This window comes from Phascolarctos cinereus, unplaced genomic scaffold (assembly GCF_003287225.1).
Source record: "Phascolarctos cinereus isolate Bilbo 61053 unplaced genomic scaffold, phaCin_HiC Scaffold_2;HRSCAF=192, whole genome shotgun sequence".
Taxonomy (NCBI): Eukaryota; Metazoa; Chordata; class Mammalia; order Diprotodontia; family Phascolarctidae; genus Phascolarctos; species Phascolarctos cinereus.
The window spans coordinates 296460181-296473580 of NW_027555625.1; the positions used below are offsets into that span (position 1 = coordinate 296460181).

Sequence of the window (13400 nt, forward strand, 5' to 3'; positions counted from 1 at the left end):
AGTATATGACATCACATTGATCCCTATCAAATCACATTTTATTAATTTCCTCCCAGTGTTCTAGTCTGTCAAGTTCTTTTTTTTTTTTTGTTCCTGACTCTGTCATAATATGTTAGCTATTTGGCCTGGCTTTGGAGCCATTTGTGAATCCAATCAGCAAATCATCTATACCTTTACTCAAATCATTCATTGACAAAAACGTTAAATAGTGTGGGACCACATATAGAATCCTAGGGCCTCTTCTGGAGGTCTCCTTCCAAACTGACATCAAATTTTTAATGACTGCTTTTGGAGAACTACCATATAATCGGTCCAAAATCCATCTAATTGTATCAGTGTCCAGGCCACATAAGTTGGTTTATCAAACATTGTGTAAAAAAAATCTAGTTAAACTATTTCTATAGCATTCTCCTAGCCTATTAGTTCAGAAACCCTATCAAAAAGAAAGCAAGATTAGTCTGACATGATTTTTTTAAAAGTCAACTGCGCCTCTATTGCATACATCATAAAGAGATTTCTCAATTTCCTCTTTCACAGAAAACAGTTAAGTACATTGAATTTAGCATGTTGTAAGCTATGAACCTGCTTACTGCCTAGATAAGGGGAAATTCTTCCTTATACCACCAATTTATCCAGGAGGCCATTTCATTTGATGGCCTCCAAGTACATGGAGATGGATATGAAAGACTGTTTGTCTCCCATCTGCACTTTCATTGATCACCATCTGGTATCCCCTCTTCAGGCCCAGAGCACTGGCACATTTCTTTCTTTTCTTTCTTTCTTTTTTTTTTTTTTAGGTAATTGGGCTTAAGTGACTTGCCCAGGGTCACACAGCCAGTGTCAAGTGTTTGGTCTGAGGCTGGATTTGAACTCAGGTCCTCTTGACTTCAGGGCCAATGCTTTATCCACTGCACCACCTAGCTGCCCCACACTGGCACATTTCTTGCCAACAATTATGTCCAAGAAGACTTCCATCATCATCCTCTGTTACAAATGTCTAGGGAATGGGTTTCTTCAGTATCACTAGGAAATGAGTTGGGGCTTATGGGCAAACATCATGGAAAGCAAGACATTGGTCATCCTCAAAAATTATGTTGGCTGGGATTTCCTCATGAGTTGTTTTCCCAAAGATCACGTCTCTTCTCAGATAGCTGGTGTGAGGTTTGCTGATCTCATCTGCCATCACTGAAAGAGTGTCTGTTGACCAGCTCTAGAAAGCAGAGAATTGGAAAGAGAGAGAGGAGGAAAGGAGGAAACAAGTAATAGCTACAGGGGCAGCAGAGAATGTACCCATTCTTGATGATGTCACAATGGTTCTTTGTGATCACTGCTTATTTCTTCTAGACATTCTATAACCACCTCTACATTAACACATACTAGAATTTTGCCCCAAATCAAAATCAATCTCACTGATCTAGAGTTTTCAAGATCTGCTTGGACAACATTGACCCTTCTCCAATCCTGCAGTTTCCCTCCATAAGACCTTTTATATATCACTGCATATGGCATCCATAGCCTTTTCAGGCTCTTTTTGGATATGCCAGACTCCAAATCAAATCTATCCAGGTACAAATATCCCCTCTGTTCCTCTTACCCCACCCCCTATGCTTTCACTGAGGGACGAGCTGAAGGAGCAAACCCCAAACGCTATGGGCCTGGAGTCTAACCAAGCAGCCCCTCCAATGAGACAAACTCCAACCCCAAAGAATGCCCCATCCTTCATCCCTGCTGTTGCACCCCTCTTCCATACAATCTGGTAGCACAAGATATAGAGCTGGCCACCGGACTAAGTCAGGATATAGCCAGTTTCTTCCATGACTGTTTTATCAGGTTCCTGTCTCAGGCCAGCTGGGGGACTAAATCTCCTACCACATACCAAGGTACCCTGAAACTTCTTATCTGGGAGCAGCAGGATCCTCTGGGAAATGTAGTCCATTCCTTGAGAATCCCCCTCAGAACAAAGCGGACCCATTCTGGAACAATAGTAACAAATGCTCTGCAAAGTCTGAAGTCCTGCCTTCTTGAGATATGCACACTTACACACATACACATGCACACACGCATGCACACACACACACACACGCACACACACCCTCCACCCTTCCAAAGTAATCAATCAGGGGCATGAACACAAGCATCTCTGCCCCCTTCCCACAGCAGACCTTTTAAGAATGTGGCCTGGGTTTGGTCTCAGAGAATCAGGGTATATATATCAGGACTTGGCCAGAACAGGGATTGGTTATGAACAACGTTGGACTGGACTTCAAACATGTCTGTTTGGGATCACTAGTGTCTATTCAGACATGCTGTAAGTGGCTGTGAAGTCCACAAGTGCCTATCACACTTCAGAATTCTGGCCTTGGGCCAGGTATTAATAACCCACCTAGTTCCTTCCCCTCTTCTAGAAACTTTGAGAAACCAGAGAGCCCAGCCCAACCGTCATCCTTCCCTCTCTCCCTCTGTGCCATCTCCGGGCCTCTGCTTCTTCCTCACCAGGCTCATTTATGCTCACAGCATCACTCCCCTCACTTCCCTTATGCAGAAGCACAATCCTCTCCAATCAAGGATCACAAGACTGTACGAGCCACAAGGGAAGGGAGAGGCCATTTAATCCAGATGAGGCCTGAAGCAGGTATCTCCCCTACAATATTTGTGAAACGTAGTCCTCCAGTCTCTGTTTGAACACTTCCAGTGATGGTGAGCCCAGTGTCACCTGAGCAGCCCATTCTACCTCTCAGTGATCTTAATTGTTAGAAGTATAATGGTTTGGGGGATGGCCTCTGCTACCACTGCCACATCCTGGCTGAGTGACCCTGAGTGAGTGATTTAATGCCTTAATGCTCCGTAAAATTCCCCACACCAGTAAAGGAAGCTTACTCGGTGAGAGTTCCCTCTACCAATAAAATCATATTTCCCATCCAAAAAATTTTTTAAGTGTTAAGAAGTTTATCCTCATAATGAGCCTCTGCAGCTTTTACCAAGTGCTTCTAGTTTTGCCTTCTGGCATCCAGCAAAATAAGTTTGACACCTTTTTGACCATGATAGACCTTTCAAAATGTTCATAAAATCACAAAATCTCACAGTTGTAAGAGACTCTCCTCAGAACATCTAAATACAAAGCTGGAAAGGGCCTTTGAGTCCAACCCCCACCTCCAACATTCTAAAGCTGAGGAAACCCAAAGAAGCTGTGACTTATCCAGGATTACCCAGCTTGTATTGTCTGGGGCAAGATTTGAATTCGAGTCTCCTGACTCCAAGCCCAGCATTCTGTCCACTGCACTACATTACTTCTACAAATCTCTGTAACATTCCAAACAAATAGTTCTCCAGCCTCCTATAAATAAATGCCTCCAGTGAAAATCAGGGGCTTCATCTCTCTCCTGTTAGACAGATTCATCCCCTTTTCCATTCCTCAGATGCATCCACACACAGAGCCATTCATATCCCCTTTGTCCTTTCCAGACCCCTTCTCCTCCTTGATTAGATATATCCAGTCCCACCCATAATGATAACAATAATGATAATAAGAACGACATTTACATAGTGCTTTAAGGCTTGTAACATGCTTTACAAATATTATCTCATTTTTATTCTCATGACAATCCTGGGAGATAGGTGCTATTATTATCTGCATTTAACAGCTAAGGAAACTGGGGCAGACAAAGGTTAAGTATCTTGCCCAGGGTCATACAGCTACTAAGAGTCTAAGGCTGGATTTGAACTCAGATCCTCCTGATTCTAGGCCCACAGCTCTATCCACTAGGCAACTTTGCTCCCCAAGACCTGCTTAATTTAAAAAAAAAAAAAAGATTCTCTGCCCTTTTATTACTCTATCCCTCCACGGCCCTGAGGGCAGTTCAAATTGCACCAATCTTCTCCTCAGAGGTAGTTTGGGGTCAGGAAAGATCCTCTTATGTTTTTCTAGAGCACCTTGCTCTTTCCTTCACCACCATCCCTCCCTACACCGAATCCCAGAATTTCAGGGAGTTCAACAGCTCCCGCGCTGAGATCCCATCTGTATCTGAAAAAGAATCCCTATTGCTACATTCCTGGCAGGCGGTCAGTCAGCCCTGCCTTGAAGACCTCTGATGAGGGGCACACCCAGAGGATCACAGGGTCTCAGATTTAGAGCTGAAAGGTACCTGAGAGTCTGCTCCTCATTTAACAGATGAGGAAACTGAAGCACAGAGAGCCTGATTCACTTTCCCAAGATCCCAGTTACTAAGGGCCTGGGGAGTCTTTGAACCCAAGTCTTTCTGATTCCAAGTCCAGTGCCCTATTTACTACATGAGTGGTGTCAAACTCAAATAGAAACAGGGCCACGAACTCAAACCTAAGGATTTCTGTGGGCCACGTGTGGACTTGGAAAACTACATATTGACATTATCTATGGTTTATCGTATTTTTTCCCTATTTGGTTAAATATTTCCCAGTTACATTTTAATCAGGTTCAGGCAGTACTTAAGAGTATTGTGGGTCTCATGGACCACCTGTTTGACACCTACCTCTACTCCACTATCATGCTGCTTCTCCCACAGCCATGCATTCCACTTTGGAAAGGTGCTAATCATTAGGAAGGGGTTTTGCCTCTTTTCTGCCCTAGGAAGTTAAACAGAACATGTCTAATCCCTCTCCCATGTGATCTCCTTGAAGATTGCTATCCCATCCCCCCTGAGACTTCCCCTCTTTCCATCAAGTATCCCCATGTGTTTCATATGTAACTTGGACCCAAGGTGGTGGCCATCCCCTAGATCAGAGGTGGAGAACCTGTAGCCTCAAGGCCACATATGGCCCTCTAGGTCCTCAAGTGTGGTGGCTGCACTTGAGGACCTAGAGGGCCACCTGTGTCCTTGAGGCTTCAGGTTCCCCACCCTTACTTTGGATCATAGAATATAGGCCATTAGTGCTAGAAGAGATGCTGGAGATCATCTATTCAAAAAAAAAAAGAATTTTGTAAATAAAGACAACTAGGGGGCACAGTGGATAAAGTACCAGGCTTGGAGTCAGGAAGACCCATCTTCCTGAGTTCAAATGTGGCCTCAGATACATACTAGCTGTATGACCCTGGGCAAGTCACTTAACCCTGTTTGCCTCAGTTTCCTCATCTGTAAAATGAGCTGGAGAAGAAAATGGCAAAACACTCCAGTATCTCCACCAAGAAAACCCTAAAAGGGGTCACAAAGAGTAAGAAATGCCTGAAAATGACTGAAGAACAACAAAGATAAGGACACTGGTCTAGAGGGATAAATTATGCACTAACTTGCCAGGAGTCACAGAGCAAGTTAGTTGCAGAGCCAGGATTAAGAAGAACCTAATTTTGCAAAATCAGGGTCAAAGAACGGCAGAGTTAATAGGACCCTCAAAAGCCATCTAGTCCAACCAATACGTGACCAAGACCCTTCTGACAGCTTCTACTAGAAGATTCCAAGAATCTCTTTTGTTTTTGTTTTGTTCAAATAGCTAAGAAATTAGGAGTCTGAAATCTGCTTCTCTCCAACTTTCAAATATTGCTCAAAAGTCCGCTCTCAGTTCAGTCAGTGGGACCCATAGAAAAGGGTGATAAGCTGCTCAAAGGGTCTGGGGTCTGAGGCAGATGAGCACCCCACACTGAGGAGGTGGGAGTGAGAGTCTACTGTGGGGAATCACATATGGAAGTATCTTTAGACACATGGTATGGGTGTACCTAGGCTATGTCCTGGTATGGTATGCAGAGTCCTGGGGAGGCCCCTAAGCCAGGGTGGAGACCTGCGGCCTCAAGGCCACATGTGGCCCTCTAGGTCCTCAGGTGTGGCCCTTTGACTGAATCCAAACTTGACAGAATGGGGTAGGTTCCCCATCCCTGCCCTAAGCACTTTCCCTGCCCAAAGCCATAGTGCTTAAATTCAACTCCTCCTTCCATTTTGATCTCCGGAATCACAGAATCTCAAAATTGGATTTCCTCTCTGTCAGGAGTACCACTGGGCAAAAAAGAAAAGCGATCAAGTACTGAAGAAAGTGTAGAAAGTATTTACTAAAAAAAAAGCTAAAATATCTAGACTATTTCTAGCTTTTCCTAGAGATGGTCATTGGTCTGGAACTGGGCAGGATCAGGATGCCAATAATGGTAAAGAAAAGGATTCTTTCCTCTTCGCAAAACCTACTAAGGAGATGGAATGGTTATTTGAAAACAAACAGCGGAAGTAGAATATGGATTGCTTCATAACCACATAGATCTGTGCAAATAAACAAAAGGCGATAAACAGCCCTAGATGGAAGATAGGAATCAAATAAACTAGTGCTGGCAGAACTTGGTCCTGTCTTGTGAAAGCCTAAGGATCCAGCACAATCTTTGGTCCTTTGTTTTATATATTTATCTGTTTCTGCTAACGGTTATTAAATTTATACTTATACACACACACATATTGCATATTTATGTAATGAGTGGACTGGTCAATGAGGGTACAATCCTTGTAGCACATATAGTCTATTCTGTGTAGTATCAGCCCATGTCCCCCTGGCAAGGTTTTGTGAATCTGCTTCCCGAAGTCCAAGATGATGGGTCAGTCTTTTACCTCTCTGATTCAGAGCATTCAGAACCTCTATTTCCTGTCGGCTTATTGTGTGGTAATGAAAAGCCTTTCAACTGCTATTGAGCCAGAATTGAATATACATACAAAAGGCAAAAACAGATGAAATTTTTTCAGCAATTATCTCTTTGTAAAAAAAAATTGATATTAATTAGTTATGCTATTAAGGAGATAACCAATGGGTCAAAATTATATTGGAGTGCTATCATCCACTGGCTGGATGACTGATACTGAGATTATATAACTCTTTGAAGGCTATTAAGGGAAATACACTGGGTGGGTGCTCAAAGAATAATAGCATTAGAACCTCATAGTCCCTCAGAGTCTCCCCACCCCCAACCCTCCTTGCTCTGGGTATCCAACCTTTCAGTGGAGTTAGGTTTGGGAGAGTGAGCCCAGAGCCTAAATATGCTACATAGATTTAAAAGATGAATTTGCTTCTTGAACTCACAGAGAAAGCAGAAGAGAGGTTCAAGCAAAGACAACTCTAGATTAGTATGTGCTACAAATAGTCCATTAAATAGAAGATTGAGAGCAGCAGTATCTATAAAGCTGAGTTATGGTGCAGAGTCCAGAAATTTGGCAACAGGATAGGGGTTGGCAAAGAAGTAGGCAGTGAGGAGGAAGACAGTGGCCATGAAAGGTGATGAGGGTGGGGGTGAGGAAAGAGGCAAGCACAAGTAGGTATGTTGTAAGGATAGGAAGGAAGTGGTGTAAAACCAGCAAATTCACTCAAGCCTCCTCCAGCCGCAAGAGTGACAGACCAGGCAGGCAGGGAGCCCCTCTAGGATGAAAGTAATTAGTGGGATATCCCAACTCTCAGTGAGAGAAGGAGCTCCCAATGGGATGGATAGGTTGAAGAGAGGAGCTCGTGAATGGGGCATGATGGTTAGATCTGCAAGGAGATGTGAATGCTAATACCAGCAAAGAGCAAAAGAGAATGAGTCCTTTCTCCCAATCTCTATAATCACACAAAAGGGATAAATGTAGCTCCTGAGTCAGCACTAAACTTTCAGTACAATTCAATAAATACGCACCAAAAGCCTACTCTATAAAGAACCGGTGCTCAGCTCTAGGAGAGGGTCATAATTTAGATAAAAAACTATTCTGACCCCCCCCCCAAAGTCTAGTAGAAGTCTAGTCTAGCAGTCATAGTCTAGTAGGAGGATGTGACAAACACACAATTAATTTTAATACATAAGTTTATCAAAAGAAGTCCAAGCAAAGTGTTGAGGTTCTAAGTGGGGAAAGTGAAGGCTCCCTGAAGAAGGTGGCATTTGAGTTGGGCTTTAAAAAATGAGTAGGAATTCAATAGGTGAAGAGGGGGAGTAGGGACATTCTAGATAAAAGGTAAAGACATGAGTATTTGATTTGGACTAGACTGCAGGGGTGAGGAACCTGGCTATTCAAGGCCATACGTGGCCCTCTGGGCCCTCAAGTGCAGCCTTTTGACTGAACCCAAACTTCATAGAACAAATCTCCTTAATAAAAGTATTTGTTCTGTAAAAGTTGGACTCAGTCAAAAGGCTGCACCCAAGGACCTAGAAGGCCTAAGGTTCCCCACCACTGGACTAGAGCATAGGATGCATGCAGGTGTAGCAAGTCCAGAAAAGTAAAGAGCAGATAGTGCCAGACTGTGGAAGGTCTTAAATACCTGTCTTTCTTTGTATCCCCAGTACTTAGCACAGTGCCTGGCAATTAGTGGCTGCTTAATCACTGAGTATTTTTAAGCAGGTCTGTAAAAGGACCAGATCTAGGTTTAAGAAACATGATTCTGGAAGCATAAGAAAGATGAATTGAAAGGGGACATATGCATGTCTGAGATAAAAGGAAGATCTGTTGGAAACTATTACAATAGTCTGAGGGAGGTGAGTGATGGTTGTGAGGGAATGTGCAGAATATTAGCAATAGAGAGAAAAGTACAGAGGTGAGAGATGTTTAGAGGTAGTGCTAATCCTTTAATTCCACCTCCGTGGAAAAAAAAAAAGACATTTTAACAGAGAAGAAAAAGGAAAGGAGTAAGGGGGCAGTGGCTGTCAGAGGAAGGCATACCTTAGAACTGTCCCGGGAGTACGAAGATGGAAGCAAGCAACTTGAGAAAGAAAGGGACTGGTCAAAAGATCAGTCATAATCAGTTTCCCAGAGATCAATGGATAACATCTTCATCTTGCCATTATTTCTGAGCCTGCCTCACCTGGGACTCTCAGAAGACAAAAGGCAATTTTCAGGATCTAATTTTGCAGAAGTAATTTTGCTCAAGGTCCACTGAATATCACCACTAAGCAAGGCATAAAATAAAGGATAGATACTTGCCCAAAGTGTTTGCCTTGTTCCATGGAAGGTGTCCTACAAGAAAACTCCCAAAGGAGAGAGGTTCCCTATTGATAGCAAGGTTCTTCAGATGTTGCTATCCAAGGATGAAATTGGGCTGATTACCTCCATCCCTGGAACATCCATTCAGTCTTCTCAATGAAATTAGCAGTCACTCTCTTAATTATCTCCAATTTATCCCATATGGAACTTGTTTGTACATAGCAATTTGCTTGTTGTCTCCCCTGTTAGACTGTGAGTTCCTTGAGGGCAGGGACTGGCTTTTGTCTTGCTTTATATTGCCAGTGCTTAGAGTGGTGCCCAGAACACAGTAGGTACTTAATAAATGTTCACTGATTGATTGTACAGATATACCTACCAAACCTTAGAGAGGAAAAAAAAAACACTGAAGTTTGTAAAGGACATAATATTACCCAGATTATAACATGTGAAAGTCAAGATGATAGGATTTAGAGTAGGAAGTGACCGTAAAGATCATCCAGGCTAGCTAGGGTTTCTTCACTAATTTGGAGTCTTGAACCCCTTTGCCAGTCTACCAAAGCCTACATATTCTTCTCAGGCTTGTTGCCTGCATTCAAAATTGAAGGAAAGTCTAAATTTCAGTTAGGGACGAGTGAAAATAAAGATCTGATTTTTTTTCTTGTCCAGTTTCATGGACCCCCTTGAAATCTATGGTCTGTTAGCTTTTCTTAGCAATGCAATGATCTAAGACAATTCCAAGGGACTCACAATGGAAAATGCTGTCCACATCCAGAGAAAGAACTATGGAGTATGAAGACAGATCAAAGCATACTATTCTCCCTTTTTGGTTGTTTTTTGTTTTTTCTCCCTCATGGTTTTTCCTTTTGTTCTGATTCTTTTTTCACAACATGACTAATGTGGAGATGTTTAATATGATCATACATGTATGGCTTATATCAGATTGCATGCTGTCTTGGGAAGGGGCAAAGGGGAAAAATTTGGAACTCAAAATCTTGTAAAAGTGAATGTTGAAAACTATCTTTGCATGTAATTGGAAAAAATAAAATACTATTAAGTGTGTGTGGGGGGGAATCGTTGGTCTGTAGATTCAGGGTGAAGAATCCCTAATCTAGTCCACACCTCTCACTTTGCAAATAAGGGGAGGAATGGCTAAGAAACTTGCTTGAGGCAGCTAAGTGGCTCAGTGTATAATGTTGCACTTGTCGTCAAAAACCTCTGAGCTCAAATCCTAACTCAAAAACACGGAGTGTTTCTGAGTTAGTTGTGACTCTGGACAAGTCACTTAATCTCCCTCAGCCTCAGTTTCTACATCTGTAAAATGGGAATAATAATAGCTCCTCACAAAGTTATTATGAAGATCAAACAAGATAATATATGTAAAGGGCTTGGCAAATGTTAAAGCATCATAGAGATACTAGCTATTACATTGTTCAAGGTTACATAGGCAGCGAAGCCAAAATTTGAACTCATGCCAGGTGATATCAAATCAATGTTCTTTCCATTATACAACACAGGATGTCAAATCAGTTTATTAGTGCATGTCTCAGATAAATTCTACCAATGATTAATGACATGGGTCCAGAACTGAGTAGGAAGAGAACATTAGGCTGGGAAACATTTAGGAAATCATGAAGCATTTTCAATGATTCTAAGCAGCTTGCTGCTACAGAAGACCTTCCTTGAATACCAGTGCTATTCTCTTGGAATGACAAATTGGAGGAAGGCCTCTAGCATACTGGGTAGACCACCATGTCAAACTTATGGGAGGACATGTACAAGAAGCACAGAAGATGAACAGTGATGGATGGGTTCTAATCTGCATTTTTTGAAGATCTTGATCTGATCTGATACTCTGATGTAATAACAGATCCCGTTGAGCATCTGAGTGAGCATTCCCTTGATGGGGCAGCTAGGATAAAGCGTTGGGCCAGGAGTCAGGAAAACCTGAGTTCAAATCCAGCCTCAAACATTTGCTGTGTGACCCTGGACAAGTCACTTAACTTCTCTTAGCTTCAGTTTCTTCATTTGTAAAATGAGGGGAAAAAACCATAGCACCTACTCTTATAACATGTTAGGCATTTTGCAAACCTTAAAGCACTGTATAAACGCTAGCTAGCTATGCTGTATGTCTACAAATACTTGAACAGCACAATCTCAGAAGAATCACCATTATAGGTGACCCTAAGACCAAGAGAAGAATGTACCTGGCCATAAACAGTCCATTCTTTAGACCCAAGATCTTGGAATATTTTATGATGGATACCTTAGAACATAGATTGTCAGGGTTATATCATAGAATTATAGAGCTAGAACTATCTAGTCTATCCTCCCATTTTACAGATGAAGAAACCGAGGCCCATGGAAGTTAGGTGACTTGCCTGAAGTCACTTATAGGTAGTGAGTGTCAGAGGCAGAAGTTGAACCCAGGTCTTCCCACTCTACCACTTTAGGAAGACATCTTAGAACATGGGTCATCAGAACTGAACAAGGGTCTCAGGGGCCTTCTATTTTGATATGTCATTTTACAGATGGAGAGATTAAGACCCTAGAGGGGAAATGATCTGACCAAGGTCATTCAGCCATTTACTGGCAGAGCCAAGACTCAGTTCCAGGCATCTTGATTGTCTTCTGCCCTATTCCCCTACAATGCTCCTTTCAGAGGTTCTCTGTAACCTTAACTAGAGAACTGCACTCAACAGGAGAGGAATCCTCAAAACTTGGTGTGCTACATGCCCTTAAAATATTGGATAGCTTAACAGTCAATCATAAAGCTATATTCATTTATAGACTGGCACTCAATGTATCCATGTGTGGTTTGTATGAAGTATTTAATCTGGTTTCTCCACCCCACTCAGTCACAAATTTCAAGGAATGTAAATTAATGTCAATACTTAGCCCAGGAATTAATTATGAAGTTTGACCTGCAGAAAAGTCCCATGATTCTAAAGCTCCACACAAACTATTTGTCTGCAGCATGGATCCCATTTACTGTCCTAGAGGCCTCCACCAATGCCTCCCAGTAGTGTGGAAGTGACAGAGGAGCTTTTGAATGCTTTACCAGAATACATTGGACTGTGCTTCTTTGAGGCTGCTACGTTCGCTTCTATGTGAAATCTTCTTGTCCTTGGCCCCAGGACAGGTACTAGTTGGCCAGTCCAACCAAGTTGGTAAGCATTTGCTTACAGATCTAGCAAACGGATTGTCCTCTGAGGACTAGCTGAGCTGCTGGAAGAGGCTTTTTACTAGTTTGGTCATCAATTATTATTATTATTATTATTATTATTATTATTATTATGGTCATACCAACTCACAAAGACTAAGGTGTAATAGGGCTTCTAGTTTCGTTGATAGTAATTAGTCTAGGAAATACTGGATCCTTATAAGTATTGATTCATTCACAAATTTCTCTCAAATAATATGTGAATGTATGCATATACGTATGTGTCTCATCAGTGGATCATCAGTGACTGTGCATTCACTCAACACAAAAAGTGAAGTACCTCCAGGAGGTGAAAGCATCAGGTTAGACATGAATGACTTAAATAAGGGGCACAGAACCTTAAGATGAAGTAAGTAGAGTCTCCACTGGGGGAAAAAAGATCATTATTCTGTCTGTGGAGGATTTGACCCTGTGACAGGACGATGAAATAGTTGTCCTGTTGAGACCCATGCTCCAACACTGCAGTATACGTGCCAAAGTAAAGCCAAGACCCTTGGCAATCAGTAAACTTTGCAAAACACTAAGGTCATTGGACCTAGAACCGGAAGAAATACTTTAATATTCTTCTTATACAAGCAAACTGGGGCCCAGAAAGGGGGAAACAGCTGGTTAAACAACTGGTAGTTGAAAGAGCAAAGATTCAAACTCTTCTGATTTCATAACCAGTGCTTTCTACCACTTCATGGCAGAACAAACAGTAGGTCATGCTTCTCTTCTCTAAGCCCTAGACAATGGCTTAACCTTCAGAAAATCAAAACCTTTTCAGTGTCAGGGCCAGTAGATGCATTTTGTTCTATACTTCTTTACATGGTTCCATGTAACGCCTTACTAGTAGCTCATGTTTCTATAGTACTTTAATGCTCAAAAATCGCTTTCCTTCAGGATAAGACTATGAGGTAAGTAATACAAACAGCAGTATTACTTCCACTTTGCAGACAAGGAAACATCAGGATCGTGGAATGGAAATGATACAACCAGAATCCAGGCTAGTATTAGCTCCATTTTTTAACACTGGTGGCATAGTGGATCGAGCACTGGGCTGGGAGTCAGGAAGACCAGAGTTCAAATCTGGCCTCAGATATTTACTAGCCATGTGACCCTGGTCTTGTCACCTTGCCTCTGTTTGCCTGAGTTTCCACAACAGATAATAATAGTACCTACATCATTGGGCTGTCGTGAGGATCAGATAAGGTATTCGTAAATGCTTGGAACACTGGGTCTATATAAATGCTTGTTTCATTCCCTTCCCTTTCCACTACAGGTGTCAGCCATCAAATCCCAAATGCTGCCTGAATGGTCTT

At 42.1% G+C, this 13400-nt stretch overlaps 1 pseudogene; it reads right to left on the reverse strand.

The window, feature by feature from the left end:
* Positions 1–628: 628 nt before the first annotated feature.
* LOC110207315 (adenosine 5'-monophosphoramidase HINT1-like) lies at positions 629–1227 on the reverse strand (annotated as a pseudogene).
* Between the last annotated feature and the right edge of the window lie 12173 nt (positions 1228–13400).